Source organism: Onychostoma macrolepis, chromosome 09, assembly GCF_012432095.1.
Source record: "Onychostoma macrolepis isolate SWU-2019 chromosome 09, ASM1243209v1, whole genome shotgun sequence".
NCBI classification, from domain to species: domain Eukaryota; kingdom Metazoa; phylum Chordata; class Actinopteri; order Cypriniformes; family Cyprinidae; genus Onychostoma; species Onychostoma macrolepis.
In genome coordinates this window covers 21,097,926-21,115,576 of record NC_081163.1, presented here as the reverse complement: position 1 = coordinate 21,115,576, position 17,651 = coordinate 21,097,926, and the positions used below count along the sequence as shown (strand labels likewise).

The window sequence follows — 17,651 nt, the reverse complement described above, 5'->3', positions numbered from 1 at the left end:
CTGTCTGTCTATTGTTCTATCTATCTATCTATCTATCTATCTATCTATCTATCTCTATCTATCTATCTATCTATCTATCTATCTATCTATCTATCTATCTATCTATCTATCTATCTATCTATCTATATCAATCATCTGTCTGTCTGTCTATTGTTCTGTCATTCTATCTATCTATCCATCTATCTATCTATCTATCTATCTATCTATCTATCTATCTATCTATCTATCTATCTATCTATCTATCTATCTATCTATCTATCTATCTATCTATCTATCTATCTATCTATCTATCTATCTATCGTCTGTCTGTTGTTCTGTCATTCTATCCATTGATCCATCCATCATTCCATCTTTCCATCTATCCATCCTACAAACCTTCAAACTTGCAACTTTTAAACAAGATGTCGTCTATCCAACATTCAAAGTTTGTCCTTACAGTTATAAATTTTAATACTACTACCTTACATTCAAATTGTAATTCTGCATCCTGTTTTTTTAACTAAATCAAATTCAAATTCAGGAATTGTATTGGTCAGACCTACAAATAATCAAACTCACCAACCATCTAAACCATCTTTGCCCATCTAACAGGCAACTTCAATCACCTAACCATCTGAAACCAGATAAAAATCAGTTTTTATTTGGATTTTTCAGTATGTCACAGACATAAAGGGCTGGACTGTGCTATCAGAGACCATAGAAAGATATCTCTTCAACGCCGGTCAACAAGACAGCGCACTACAGGTCAACAAAAGAGTGTCAGTGTGTGTAATTGTTTGGAGAGCTTCTACATGACTGTGTGTTTGCACATCTATGCCCTGAACCTTTTAGATATCATGCCAATTTTAGTATGTTATTGTCAGTATGAGAAATGGGTTATTGTTCTGTATTCTGGAACAAAGTGCAATAATTCATTACAATGCTAATTCTGCTGATGACCTTTCTGCGGGTACGCTTGCCCATTTACACACGAACACACACGCATTAATCTTCCTCCCTAAATTAACCTTTATTAGAACAGTGTTGGTGTTCAGAGGGCTAAGACATCAATAAATTAATTAGAATAAATGTAATTAGGAGTTGGTGATTATGATTAAAGGTTTGTTAGAAAAGTCTGTCAGAGTGTTTGGTTTTGCACATTGTGTCGTGAAGCATGCCTAGAGAATGCTCGCAGCTAGAGAGAAACTAAATGATGACTTGATTTCCTATGAAAACCACTATCACAATGCCATCTGAACCCTAGGCATTTGCTCTTAGGCTAAAAACAAAACTTGTCAAACTAAATTTGAAAAACGGCTGCAGAGTCATTGTTTATAAGCACCTGATCTGCACTGTGACAGCTACAGAAAACATAGAGCATGCACTGTTAAAAAACAGAGAAAATGAGCCTTGACTTGCAGATTGAGATACACACTATTAATATAACTTTTTAAATAGTGTTTATTGAAAAATAATATGGATTCTTCCTCCAAGAATTGTTTATTTGTGTATGACTATTTTTGTAGCCAGTAATGATATGTGCAAAGGTATGAGTAGAATTGTGTGATTTGAGTAGTTGTGGCAGAAATGTCACAGAAAGTGATATAATCCCTCAGATAAGTTGTGGCAGAAGCACCTGCAGCAAATTCTTCCATTTTGCTGAATCTGTTATCAATCATATTTCATATCTAATATATCTTATATTGTGACAATACCGAACTGATTATTAAAAAACCCACCAATTATTTAAAATGCTCTCTAGCAGAACGTTTATATTTTGTGCATTATTTACTTTGATTTTGATTTGATTTGGTAAGCAACAGCCATAATTGCCCAGCTTTTTCATTATTAATTCAGTTTTTAAGTTTTTGACATAAATGGACAGTATGCAGAATTATTCATATCGTTAACATAAAAATCATTTCCATAAATAATGCTCTTTAGTAAAAGAGTTAATTTGTACCATTTGACACATGCATTCTCACTGCACTCTACATGCATTAACCTGAATCTGTTCAGCCCTTATGCACCTGAGCAGCTTTAATCAGGGCAAAGGTCAAAGCATATGGTCAGGGGTCAAACTCAGGATCACTGAAGTCAGGAGTGTTAACCCATGAGGTTTATTCTGACAGGCATTCTCCTGCTATTTCTGCCCCAGTGATTCATGGGCCATTTAATGCAATCTGTCACACTCCAGCATCATCCTGAACTCTACACTAGCTGACACTTCAGAGACAGCTCTGATAAATGGGGCTGTAGTCTCTAAGGAGGCCATTTTGGATTCGAGTCATGGCTAATCTCAAAGCAAACATTGCAATAATTATGTCTAAATGATCTCAGTTTAGCTGCCATGTCATGTATAGATTTGCTTGTTTTATCAAGTGACAGTTTGTCCACCAACTTCAGTGATATCTTATTAAATGAAATTTAATTTTTTTTTAACTAAGTAAACATATAAAAAGAAAGAAAACCCTGTGATTTCTTTAATAGTTCTACACAATTGTAAAATAATATAAATAGTGGTACACCAAGCATAAACAACAACAAATAGCATCTTGTTTTCACAGCAGTGGGTGGAGTTTGTGAAAATAGCATTTGTTAACAAGCTTGGTCTTTTTCACTCAGTGTAAATAGAAACTGCCTATCATGGGTTCTTGAATGGTTCTTCTTTGTAGAACCTTTCAGCAAATCACCCTCTTGAGCTGTCTGAATGGTCCTTTGGAGATTAAAAAAAAAAAAAAAGAAGCTCTTGTGCTATTCTTTAGATCAATGTATTAGTTTCATATGTTTTCTTTTAAAGTTGTGTAATCAAAATGAAAGTCATTATCATTTAATATATAATATTTGATTAGTCGTTTGGGGCATCTGGAAGGAGATTTAAGATTTTAATTAACGCTGCTTAAAATCAAACAGAGCTGATTCTTATTGTGTAAACAGAGAGTGAATGAAAACAATTATAGTAATAAAAATAATTGACTCATAAGCAAATAAAAAGCAGCTAATAAGCATCTGATCGCTTGCTTAACGCACACTATGAGTTTGTAGAGCTCTGTTCGTTCGTGTGCCTGACATTTTAATCCTCTTTGAGCCTAAGAGAGCTGTAGTCATGCAACTAATGTCTGCTGGATCACAGTCTTGGGTTTCAAACGCTTAGCAAAGAAAGGGGACTACATTCATGATATGTATATCCCAGAAGGCATCACTTTAATGAGGTCTCCGCCCCTTTTTCAGGGTCGCAGCCTACGTACTTCAAATATACGTCGATATTCATTTTAGTATAAGCTTATACGGGATGTTCTCAGGGATTTGAATGAAATGGCTGTTTCTGGAGCTAATGTATATGCAAGTGAGCTGCACTGTCCCAACCCTGCAGTGATGAGAGGGGAAAGAGGTGAGAGGACAGGCACATATCCTGGGATGTAGCGCCGATGTGTTCAGACTCGCCGGGGCTTTGGTGCATTATATGAAAAGCCAGAGTTAATTTAATTTCTATATTAATCTCACTCAAAGAAAAGTCACCTGCTCTCATATCACCTGTATAAAGATGTTCAAAGGCAAGAGGTCCAGGAGGACACCCACTCATTTCTACGAGAAAAAGGAAGAGCATGCCCTTCAGCTGAGTTATTTTAGAATCATCCACCTGGACTTTCTTCGAGGAACAGGAGAGGACAGATGAGAGAGATCGGGCCTCCCAGTGCAGTTTCTGGGACAGTTCCCCTGACCACAGACGGCTGAGAAAAGAATGACATGCGTGAAGGAAGAATGAAGGCAGAGGTAAAGGAAAAGCGGCAGGATGGAAGAGCAGTCAGCCATGGTGTCTCGTGGGGCTGAATCTTTTGGAGAGGATTTGCGAGTGTGGTTTTTGTAAGGACAGAGATTATTGAGATGAAGTTAGATGCCCTTTTCAACATGCCACCCACCGTAATCCTGCAGCGTGCAGCGATAGCACAGTCGCCGCTGACTTTGTAAGGACGCTGTGACACTATCAGAATTCCGCAGACACAATGACATCGCCACCCGTTCGCAGGCTGCATGACATCATCAAAACCCTCCCAGGCATGATGTCATCACTGGCAGTTACACCGCTGACCAAAAACTATATATGGGACTATGAGAAATATTATATAATTCAACATTACTGTATTAAATAAGAATGTGGTTATGCCTATTTTCGGAAAATACAGTGAATTAAACATGAAATGGAGCCCATTTCATTTGATTGTATTCTCTTTTTTTCTTTGGAACTTAATAGAAGCAAACCAAATTATAGGTTAAAGTGATTCAGTGTCAACAAAGGTTTTAACAACACACATAAATGATATAGTGACAGATACTTGGCAGGCAAAACATCCATAGAACGGCGGCATATAACACAATTTACGTCTGTTTTAAGCCATGAAAAGAAAAACAAAACAAAGATATGTGAACAAACTGCAAGTTTGGGCACCATGATCCATATACACAACTCAGGCTTAATGTACTAAGCAAGTCAAATTTTTCAGTAGTTCCATATCCTATTGGTGATGCATACCCTAGTAAAAAAGTAATATATTTAAAATACATTTATTTCATATAGTTCAGATCTATTAACATTTTTACTGACATATTGCTCGAGACTTACTGATATAAAAATTATAATTAAACTGTATTTGGAGGGCAGAGTGTTACATGAAGCTTGTCAGAGAAATTGTAATGTAATTGAGCCTGATATAGAAAATTTCATTAATCACTAATAAGTGTATAAGTAAGCTTACCAACAAAACAAAGGTTTCTGAACAATATTTTGACATGCCCTTTCAAATAAAAAAAAGTTTAATTTATAAAAGAAACTTTGATTTTTGTGAAAAAGATCATTTTAGGTAGAAATGGCTGGATAAGCTAAAATGGGCCACAATTTTCAGCTAAAATGGGCTGCATACACACACACACACACACACACACACACACTTTTAGACAGAAATTGAGGGTGAAAATAGGTTTATAGGCCTAGATGTGTATCCATACAAAATCTTAACAGTCTTTTAAAAAAAATTGCATTGCAGACAGTATGGCAGGAGGACAAGCAAAGAAAGGAAACAGAGAGACGAGAAGAGAACGGAAAATAAAGGAAGATGTCAGTAAAATGGGCTGCATATTATTACACACACACACTTTTACACAGAAATTGAGGGTGAAAATAGGTTTATAGGCCTACTGTAGATATGTATCTATACAAAATCTTAACAGTCTTAAAAAAAATACAAGTATACACACATACATGCACACAAAAGACACCAATGCACAGAAACACACACCTATCAGTTCATTTTTAATTGCATTGTTTAATTAAATATTCATTCCAACTTTCTATTTAATGAAATACATTTATGGTGTTGCTATGGCACACTAAAGACAATAGTGTCAATTTACTGTTAAAAATAAAATGATTTGAGCTGAAATTACCTGTGTTGCTCTCTTTTTATATTGGCCCATTTTACCTGAATGTTGTGCCGTGGCTCAAGAAGGTAATATTAAGAAGGTAATATTATGCTGATACTCTAACTCTCATAATTTTAAAACTTTTATACTTTTTCATATTTAAAAAATATAAATATATTTAAGAGACCCATGCTAATTTATAAGAATATCATTAGATCTCATGCATAGCTTATTTGATGGTATTATAAGTCATTTACCAAAACGTGGCCCATTTTAGCAGACTTCACCCTATATCTTATTTGGACTTCAGCACTACTTTTGCACAATTAAAGTGCAGTAAGCACAAAATTAAATGTTCCAATTTAGCAGACTTTAAGTAGGCTATTAGGCCTACCTGTTTAGTACCAAAAGTACAATTGCAGCATTTTTTTTTATTAAGTACATAAATATGTACATGCATTTGTAGAATACTTAGCATGAAATAAATGTATTTCAAATACATTTGATTTATTTTTCACTAGGGTAGCCTACTACAGGCAATCAGATACATGTAGTATGACGGCAAAGTGTTAAATTGCACATAAGTGTTTTCTATATTTGGTTTTCTATATGAAAACACTTAACATGAAACTTTGTGCTTTGCGTTTGTATTTTGTGTACACGTGCTTGCCAAATAATTTCAAATCTCTATTTAACGGTTGACGCACAAAACCGCTCACCAGAGTGTCTATTGGACGGACTAACCTCGAAGCTTTTCAGGATATCTCCGAATGTTTTGGAGGCACATGGGTAAAGGAAATAAATAAACTTTGACTCACAGTTAGTCACAGTTCAAAAGTTTGGAAAATAACATTGTTTGGAAATATTAATTTATTAGTGCGTTTCCCGCAGCGGCGTCCTCGCACACCGCCGCACGGTTGACTCACCGGCGACAGCTTCACGGAATCGCGCCCGCCCCTCAGCGGAAATGAACTACGTTACGGGTGAGTGTTTTCAAACGGCTTTCTGTGCTTAATAACTTTGCTATACTTTTTAACTTCTTCTGCTATTTGTTTGTCTGCTCATGGAAAAAGGTCTGTTCATCTGTTAAAAGCTTATTTTTATTTACTGACTTAAAGTCGACTTGTAGGCCTTTTGCCATATGTGGTGTTGATATTTGTATGATAAATAGTTTATAGTTGATTATCTATTTTGGATAATTGTAATTTAGTTTTTATTTATTGAGTTTATTTTAGCTAGCGTTGCACAACCAGCACCTTAGACACTTTTCTGTCAGATGAGTGGGAGTAGGCTAAACATTGTTTAGCATTACATTATTATTACATTGAAAACCTGATATAGGCCTAAATATAGCAATAGCCTACCCACACACTTTTTCATGTAAAAGTAATGCAACTATGATTTATGAGCTTCTTTTTTTAAATAAAAATTATAACATAATAATGAAACATAGATGAATTACTTTTTACAAGGAGTAACACAATACTGTAACCCATTACTTTCTAACAGTGGTCTCCATTGATAAAATGAAATCTCACAGATGCAGTGACATCTCAGGGTTTCCATGGTGACGCTGTCACAGCCACATCATTAACTGCCCACTTTCACAACGACAGTAACAACCCTCTGTTATGACCTCACTGTAGCTCAACAGGCACAAAATCAGCATCTTTTGATGGTTGGATAACCAAAACACTATCATAAAATCATCCCATCGGACAGGATGACATGGTGTCCTTTTTTATCTTTTAAATAAGCAAGTGACTTCAAACGCATGAAGTGTTATGCATTTCAAATGGAATATGCTATCGTGAACTTACATCAGTGAAGTACATCACCTCTTATCTTGCATGCTGCAGTGTGGCGCAGTTCTAAAGTGTATATAGTTGTGCAAATCTTGATATATGCATGCTTTCCAGTATTTCTTCCTTATTAAGATAGCTTACATGTTTGTGAATTGGATATTGCAGTGGGTCTGTAAAGGATCTGTCATTTTAACATTTCACAAAGTCAATATTCTAGTATTCACACTGTGAAACAGAAACTGAGCCCATTCCATCACTGTGAATCTGACAGCTGCTGTTCAGCTGACGGACCCCACTTGTAACTGGGTTATTCACTGGACTTCATAAATGTGATGAATGCATTTTGATCTATTATTTAGTTTGCTGTAACATGAGCATTATTTGAATGTTAAATGGGCACCATCTCACTCTCTGATTGGGGTTATCAAAGCTTCTGGAACAATCTGTGGAAATGAGTTTGAGAGCAACAGCTGATTTGTCACACCTCTTCCCATGTCCCCCCTCAGTAAATCACGCCAATTAAACCCTCATGTGTCAATTATTGTGTTTATCTGGAGTTGGTTGCTGATGAATTATGGGTATATTTGTGTGAAAGTAACCTCAGCTGATGCATAGTAATAGACAGAGTAACAAAAAATGCACTTCTGCATAAAACAGATTCTCCCTAATACATTGTTAATGGTTTTATCTGAATATTCCCTTTCTATCCATAAAGATCTCATTGAAATTTGGATTAAAAATGTATGCAAGTTAAGTGTTTTCAAGTCTGCAGTAAACTAGTCCAGCAGCCAACGAGTGCCTTCACACTTCACATTGTTAGAAGAAAGATTAAATGCATACTTTGATTTTCTGAGCAAGTTAATTGAAGTTATGATAAAATATTTTGCGTGTAGGCCTGTTAACTTTTTAAACTCTGTAGAATCCAAAGGGAGAAGTAGCTCCTCTAGCTAAACAGATGCTGGATTGTTAATATTCAAGCAATGGAAAGAGTAACTGTTCGGCACTTTGTAGAAGTACAAGCTATGTTTAAAAATTTACCAAATATTCAAAATGCAGCAGGTTCTTTTGTAAGTCGCACGGTTTCGTGCTTACAGTGAGCACTGTTTTTTTTTTTCTCAGTACTTTTTTGGAAAATGCCACTCTGACAGAATGTTCCAACTAACCAGGTTTATTTATTTATTTATTTGTTTTAAATATATTTCCCATCATGAATGTAAATGTCACGTTAAAGTAAATTTGGCTAGTCATATAACAGCATTCCTCTCATTAAGCTGACCTTTGTCATCAGGTTCTGTATTAAACTCCGTATGATTCTCTACAGATTCGACCATTCTAGCAGAAAATTAAATTAACATAAAATCAATTAATACATTAATTAGTCTGGTTTAATCACATCATTCCAAGTCTACTTGGAGACTAATTATTTATTTCATAATTAATGGAGGGTGATTAATTGTGAGGTTTAGAATGAGTATACGCCTTATGTCAGTCCAGCACAAAAGGTTTAGATAAATGCAGAGCAGGTGCTGCTGTTTTACATTTTATTATTGAGTTGTCACCTTTAGATCTGTGCTAATGTAGTATGAATTGAGAATAGTCTATATATATACCATGTGATCAGGAAACAAAGAAGTTGTTATGTGACTTACACAACACTGCCATGCAGGTGATAGCTTTTTTTAATGGTACACTTATTACAGGAACAATCCCACTGGAATAACCTGAAGTTATCAAGGACACAGTGGTGATGGTTCAGTGGAAAGAAATAACTGTTTAATTTCTTTGATATCTCCATCATTTCTCCTACACGACAATGGGTTTAAATGGAGAGCAAATAGATTCTCAGATTTCTCTCTTGCGAAAAAGACCCCGTAATCTCATATGTGTCTTTTCTGGAGTCAGAAGAGATCAAAATAATGACTCGATTTGTGCTCAGATTTGCCAAGATATCAAAGTCTGCAATCAAAAGTCAGAGATTTTCATGCAAATACAAACATTTTTCATCAAATTCTTCAAAGAAAAAATATCTGAGCTATGCTGTAAAAATTAAAAGACACTTGATACTTGAGGTTCCTCGGATCACATGGTCTTTTAATATTCACAGTGTGAGTACCCTTACATTTACATTTATTCGTTAGCAGAGGCTTTTATCCAAAGCGAATTACAAATGAGGAATACAACATAAGTGAGGCAGTGACATAAGAAGTGCTGCAATATGAAGTTCCAGCAAAGTATAACAGAGATGACACTGAGAAAAGTATAAGTTTAAGAGGTTTTTTTACACTAAGTGCATTAACAGGATTCAGTCAAATGCTTACTGAACAGATGTGTCTCTTCTCAAGGTGCCTCAAATATTCTACAGTATACTCAAGAAAATCCAATATAGGGACACGGGCTCCCATCAAAAAAGTGTTCCCAATGTTTTGATATATATTTTTTAATCCTGTTATGGACTTATAAATTGTCTATACCTGCAGCACGGAGTCGTTCATAAGTCACACAAAATAAATATCTGCTCTATTGCTGAAAATAATTAGAAGTTTTGATTTCTGAAGTGGATTAGAAGTGCACCTCATCAGGCACTCTTTTTGTTTTCTGTCTTAAAGTATCCCGTTGCGATTTCTATTTGAGAAACTGCTACAAACATCAAAAAGAGTGATAAAATTGTGAATCTGGCATTCTTAACAGCTGATAGAAAAAACATGACATGACTCATGCCCCAGTAAAAAGGGTCTTGTGACACCGCTGGTCTACGAGCATTTCCCTTATGATGTTGTACTGCTGTTAATAGTCATTAGGGTTTCGAGTTTTTGCAGGAGCTTCTGGCTTATGTTTTGTTAGTAATGGTGCAATCCTTCAATTTTTATGGTAACGCTAGTCCCACTAATTTTATAGCTATGTGCTCTTTGTCAACATGTTTCATTTTGTGTCCTTTTTATTTCCCCAAAGGACCTTTAGAAGAAACATCTCAGTTTCATTAAAGTTTTGTTGAAATAGAAATAGTGATGGACCTTTTCTTCTGTATTGTGAAGTACATCCGAGTGAAATGTTTTATTGATAAAGAATAAAAGTGGGAATTGGTGGTTAATCGGATGGAGTCAGGTCTGAATGCGAGCTTTTAGGAGGCTTATAATGAAGAAAGTCACCAGAAGATCCAGTTATGACATTTTGATTAAAACATTTTTAATTTCATGTTGATTTTAAATGTCACAAATGTAACACAAAAAGAGCTTCACTAAATATCCTGAGCTGAGGGTTTTCACACTGCAGCCTGAAGACCTGCAGAGAGTTTCAAGAGGGTGCTAGAGGGTCTGTGGAAAAAGAGAGAGAATTGATTTATATTTATTTGTTTGTATTTACACAATGTATTTTTTAGCCCATATGTGATTAACAAAGTGATTTCTGAAATAAATGAACCAAATTTGATATTAATACTGCTTAATTTTTATTTCTCAGTTTGAAAATCAAGAGATTAATCGTTTTTTATAATCTAATTACAAGCTCTAGTTTAAGCTAAATGTGTCCTAACATTCCAATGCACAATGTTATATAATTTGCCGCGATACACTGTGGGACAAATGTCCTGTTCTCTGGGCTCATATCACTTCTACATCCTAACGAGACTCCCATCAGATGGCTTCTAGCAGTCAGACACCTGCTAGCTGAGTGTGTGTGTGTGTTCAGGGTGAACTTCCTCCTAATTAGCTGTCATTTGCTCTGTGCCCATATCAGGGGGTCATGTTATCATTGGGGCTGATGTATTCTCTGTAAAACCACACCACTCCTCCAAAGGGTACGTTTGAGGGGGTGGAGGGAGGTGACGTGAACTTGGAGAGTTAATGAGGAATCAGACATAATTTAAATGCAGATGCGTGTCATTAATCTTGGTGTCCTCCCTCACTCTTACGGCGTTTTATTCACTCGCTCTCCGAGTCTTCTGGAATGGAGCTAGTCTGATGTAATTTGGGGATAAAAGAATATTACACAATACATGATGCGTTTACGATGCCTCTCTGACCACCGGGGATCTCTGCTGAAACGCAGCGTGTGTAACCTTACCGCTACTTCCTGTTTAGCTCCTGTGCAAACTTTTCGTCAGTTCTGTTTCTCGTCCAAGCTTGCGAACTTCTCTGAGCCCACCTACACAAGCCTGTATGGCTCACAGATGAGAGTCGAGATAAATGTGCAGTCAGTTGGGCTCACATCCCAGAATAGACCGGTAACTACGGCGACTGTACGTTGGAGCGAGTGTACAGGAGTTAATGTAACCACCCCTCCTGCGCTCCACTCTCTCTTTCATGCTCTCTCAGAGTAATTGCGCGTAATTGGCAGTCCGCTGAGACGGCCCTTCCACTGCGTGTCCGTCCCTTGTCTTTCTTTGATTGTGAAGTGGATTGCTCAGGTTGTGTCACTGATAAGGCATGTGTTTAATCGATGTTGAGAGGTAGCCGTGGTGATGACATGACCCTCTCGACGGCGTACCGTAATTATGCCCACCCCCGGCATGCGGCGCTTGATCGCAAACAATGTTTGATTTTTTTTCCCCCACCTCTTAATTATTTTTTAATTAGCAGCCTCTACACAAGAGAGAGTTGGAAATGCTAAGCACCGGAGATCATTCCGTAGTTAATTACCACACACACACACACACACCCACATGATATGGATTTTCCACGTATTGTGTTAAATATCAATATGATATGCATTACTTTGCATATGTCATCTTGTTTGTCAGTTGCAATAACACAAGCGTTCCCTTATCGGAGTGAATCGACGCACATATTTTCGGTCTTTAATCAGGCATTTGAAAATCAGAGAGCAAGAAATGAAAGGAATAACAGAGAGGCTTGTCTGCAGAAGATTGTATCTTATGATTCTAGATCTCCATAATCACACTCTTTATGAGGCACTGGTTGGGTGATTGTTATAGTGTCTGTCCTTCTGTAGGTGTTTGTGTGGTGATTAAGATCACCATGACAACAACGAGCAGCTGGGCCAGTGCTCAGAGCCTGCAACACATTACCTGTTTCATATTGAAACTCATTTCAAGAGAAATAGATGTGCAATTATTCTGATTTTCTGAGTTACCTAATAGCAAACAACGGGTGTATACCATGTATGATGTAAGAGCAAACATCATTAAATATCATGATTGTTAATATATCAATAATGCATTTGTCATTTGTAGCACAGTTTTATTTATTATTTCTTTTTTGTTCACAGTTTTTTTTTTTTTTTTTCTAATCCAGACTAATTGGAAAAGGGTGCCTGGGTTAACATTTCTGCAAAATGATATTACATTGCTTCTGAAATGTCTGATGAGTGGTGTTAAAAGTATGTTATCCAAAACAGATGAACGTGAATCTGACAAAATTTTATTATGTTGGTTGTTGTATGTGTTGCAGCAGTTTGTAACTGAAATATCCGTTGAGTGGCTCTCTCTGATGCGTTTGAAAATAATGTATCACCTACACTAAACTTTTCCCTATACTTAACTGACAGTGTTTAACTGAATTGTTTTTCACTCCTTATTGCACTTAATACATTTATTTAACATCATGCACGTCCCAAATTCGTGATTGCAGGCTGTCTGAAAGAGGCGCTTTCTGAGTGTGTGTGTGTGTGTGTGTGTGTCAGTCAGTGCAAGCACTGCATTGAGTTCTTTTGCTACTTGCACTTCATAACTCTATCAAGTGCGTCCCATTCGTTTTCTCATTCATGCATGTTTCCTTATCACTCAAAGGTGTATGTAACTTTTAGGCAGTACTATGTTACGCAGATACTGCGGAAATACACGATATGTGACCCTGGACCACAAAACCAGTCTTAAGTCGCTGGGGTATATTTGTAGCGATAGCCAAAAATACATTGTATGGGTCAAAATTATCCATTTTTCTTTTATGCCAAAAATCATAAGGATATTAAGTAAAGATCAAGTTCCATGAAGATATTTTGTAAATTTCTTACCGTAAATGTATCAAAACTTAATTTTTGATTAGTAATATGCATTGCTTGGAGCTTCATTTGGACAACTTTAAAGGCGATTTTCTCAATATTTAGATTTTTTTGCACCCTCAGATTTCAGATTTTCAAATAGTTGTATCTCGGCCAAATATTGTCCTACCCTAACAAACCACACATCAATGGAAAGATTATTTATTCAGCTTTCAGATGATGTATAAATCTCAATTTCGCAAAAATTGACACTTAAGACTGGTTTTGTCATCCAGGGTCACATATAGCAAAATCTCTAACAATAGATACTTATTCTGCGGTAACGATATATACCACCCAGCCCTATTTTATCTATTTTAAAGGCACAATATGTACGTTTTCACCGCTAGAGGTCGCATTTTCAAAACAATAACAAAGGTTAACGGATGAGGTAATTAATTATTTTTTTATTACCTGTACCTTCTTCCACAGTTATTTAAACAGCAAATAAATTATACAGAGAAAGCAAGCAAAGAACATTTACATTGTCAAAGAACATTATGACTGACTTCGGTCTAGCGCAAGTTTAAGCACTCCCCTTATAATCAGTAAAGCCGTCTATACATGGATTTATGAATGAATCTCTTACATCATATGTACATCTGCACTTTATTGTTCATGATAAGAGAATTCGCGTAAGAGCAGAATTCAGAGTCAGTGAAGGTGTGCAGTGAAGAAAAAAACTCATCTGAACACCTCTGATTGGCCATTGCATTCATAAGCTCAACAGACTCGTACGTGATTGTTATAATGCGCTACACTGTAAAATCGCGTTAAAAAAAATCATGGCGCAACATTGAGCAGATATAATTTAATGGTCAACACTTTTCATTTTCATTTTATTCGCGATAGCTGTAATGGATTTAATTTAACTGTACTGTAGCATTTGTGTCCATGTGTTGCCATAGTTTCTACAAGCAGAAACTGGGGATATGCTGATATTACGTCATTGATAGGCAACAATGACCAGGGACGAGTCATTATTTAATGGCTGCACCCGAAAACTGAAAAAATGCTGCCTTCGGAGGAAACATTCCAAGGTAGGCAGGCATCAAGTATGGAGTGAAAACAGTATCAAAACCTCCTACAAATGCACACGAGAGATCCACATGCGCGCACACGAATCCACAATGCACGCGAGAGATCAACATGCGCGTACACAAATCCACAAATGCACGCGCAGGAGATCCATACACACGGCGATCCACAAACACACACACACGAATCCACACATGCGCGCGAGAGATCCATACACACACACACGAATCCACACATGCGCGCGAGAGATCCATACACACACACGAATCCACACATGCGCGCGAGAGATCCATACATACGGCGATCCACACACACGAATCCACACATGCGCGTGAGAGATCCATACACACACACGAATCCACACATGCGCGCGAGAGATCCATACATATGGCGATCCACACACACGAATCCACGAATGCGCCGCGAGAGATCCATACACACAGCGATCCACACACGCGCGCGAGATCCATCCATACACACACACACACACGAATCCATACATGTGCGCCAGAGATCCATAGACACAGCAATCCACACATGCGCGCGAGAGATCCATTCACACACATACGAATCCACACATGCGCGCGAGAGATCCATACACACACACATACACACACGAATCCACACATGCACGCGAGAGATCCATACACACAGCAATCCACTGTGAGCATATATCAGCGTGATAACAACTACCTTGTATTTGTTGTGTATACTGTGAGCAAAGAAGCAATGCACATATTGCCTTTGTCTGGATTGCCCTGTGTGGATTTTGCGTACATTTGTGGATTCATGTGCGTGTGTGTGTGTGTGTGTGGGTGGATCGCTGTGTGTATGGATCTCTTGCGCGCATGTGTGGATTCGTGTGTGTGTGTGTGTGTGTATGGATCTCTCGCACGCATGTGTGGATTCGTATGTGTGTGTATGGATCTCTCGCGTGCGTGTGTGTGGATCGCTGTGTGTATGGATTTCTCGCACTCATGTGTGGATTTGTGTGTGTGTGTGTGTATGGATCTCTCGCGCGCATGTGTGGATTCGTATGTGTACGTATGTGGATCTCTCGTGCGCGTGTGTGTGGATCGCTGTGTGTATGGATCTCTGGCGCGCATGTGTGGATTCGTGTGTGTGTATGGATCGCTGTGTGTATGGATCTCTGGCGTGCATTTGTGGATTCGTGTGCACGCGTGTGGATCTCTCGTGTGCATTTGTAGGAGGTTTTGATACTGTTTTCACTCCATAATCAAGGCACGTCCGAATCCAAAGTTAGCTTCACTTCCTGTCTCATGAGATACCTTCATCTGATCGATTTTTGAAGGCAGCAAGATGTATCCTTCGCTGCCTTTGATATCCATTCCATGACGGTTGAGCTAAAAAATAAAGATGGCGTCTGAAAGTTGCATTTGGTGGTTAGTTTGTGTGTAAATGTATATTTCTGATTAACTTTTTGCACTTTTGATGTTATTTTTAGCGAGAAATTAGTATTACATTAATTAAATATTTTTTTTTAATTATCACCAAAACTCATTCTATTTTGTTGTAGATTATTAAACCGTTACGCTGTCTCAGAAGCCTGTCTGAAATCAGTTTCGTGAGGTGCCTTTTTGCGAAAACGCTGCCTGAAAAGTCATTGCCTCATAAGGCAGCGAAGCAGCAAGTCAGCTGCCTAAGTTTTTGGATGCAGCCCATATTGGTATTTCTATGGATTTACAAATCCTTGGGAACTTTTGGGATAAAGTAAGTACACAACTGCATGAAATATATCACAATATGCAAGTAGTTTTTGGATATTTTATTACGAAAATCTTGCATATTGTGCCTTTAACTATGGTAAAATAGTTTTGATGTCATAATGTATTGTGCAAGGAACCACACAAAAAACATTAATGACTTTAATGTCTTTATTAATCAGTCATCTGCTTTTGTAATCATAATCTGTCTGAACAGGAATAGAATTGTAAATGTTTTACTGCCACTAAATTTCAGCTGGAAATTGCAGAAAATTGTTTTGCAGAACTGTCGCCACAGGCAAGTTTTTCCAGTGAGCCTGCAGTAGTTTTTTTTTTTCTCAGATATGTTCAGAATGGTATTACCACACTTTTTAAACTATATTGCAGAACGCAGTACATATACTGCACACTAGGCACATTTTCTGTATACATGGTATACTCAGATGCCAAAATATTGTACCTCACATTGCTGCGTGCTCGACCTTCCTTCTCCATGACAAATCAACCCTGATTTTTTTGACACTTTTCATTCCAAACAGAATAAATAGGAGTGGGGAAAAAATGTCCAAACAAGCAATGAATGCTGGAGGAATAAAAGAAACCAAGATGAACTGGAGCTCTCAGACTGAGGACAAAGCCTGAATAACAGCACAGATTCAAATTTTGAGTTGACTGAATTAAAAAAAAAGAAGCATGTTTTAAAGTATTTTTAACAGTGTAATGTTAAAAAATTACAAATAAAATTGGCACTAATATTATTATAGCTAATATTTTTTGCTGAATGAAATATGCCACATATATCTATTGTTTATCCGTATAAATTGAAGCATCTTGTTTTTTCGGGGGTTCCGCTTAGGCAGTGTAAATCTCGGTTTGGTCCCATTGTAACTCACCTCCTCTCCACATGGAGGGATGTTGAAAGACGTTCACAACTAGTTACAATATGGCATAGGCATTCGCCTATTTTCCACAATAATAATCTTTTGTCAGGCAGTACTCCATTTCGTTGTCCGCAATAGACTCATAATAAAGTAAACACTCTGGGAGATATCTATGATGATAGTGGTTTAAAATCCTTCCAGAATCTCAAAACTCAATATAATCTGCCAGGCACCTCCTTCTTTATGTATTTGTGCATTAGATCGACCCTACGGGTGTATGGGGTGCCTTGGATCTCTCAACTGCCTGTTCACCCTTTACAAACTAATCCTTCCTTCTGAGGAATCTCCTCCTCTGCTTCAGTCATCTATCTCTTTCTTCTTGAGCATTCATACAAACCTTTATCTATTACAACTGTTTGGGCTAAGGATCTTAATGAGGATGTGCAAGTTTTATTTTCGGATCAGGTATGGGGTATGTTTAAATTGTCTTCTAAAACCCTAATCAACAAACGATTCATTGGAAATTGCTGCATAGGGTTTACTTGACTCCAATGAAACGTTTTTATGAATCTGTCGTCTTCTCCTAAGTGTAATCTCTGCTCCCAAGGAGTTTTAAGCACGTTTTTCATTTTTTTGGGAGTGCCTCTCTCTCTGGCACCTTTTTGGACCCTATCATATTTGTTGGGTACTGAGATATGTTTGACTCCACGGCATTTTTTCATGAATGACTCAAGGACTTTATCTTGTCCGTCCAACAAAGAAGTTTACTGTTAGCTGCTCTCACAGCAGCAAAACAATTGCTGGTCAACCAT

At 37.3% G+C, this 17,651-nt stretch overlaps 1 protein-coding gene across 2 annotated transcripts in view; it reads left to right on the top strand.

Annotated features, from left to right (window-relative positions):
- Positions 1–6,120: 6,120 nt before the first annotated feature.
- The window catches only part of il1rapl1a (interleukin 1 receptor accessory protein-like 1a), a 99,656-nt gene continuing 88,125 nt past the window's right edge, over positions 6,121–17,651 (top strand). For both annotated transcript variants that reach the window (XM_058788012.1, XM_058788011.1), the window contains exons 1-2: positions 6,121–6,186; positions 6,289–6,380. The gene's annotated coding sequence lies outside the window, so the exon portion shown is untranslated. The remainder of the gene's footprint in view (positions 6,187–6,288; positions 6,381–17,651) is intronic.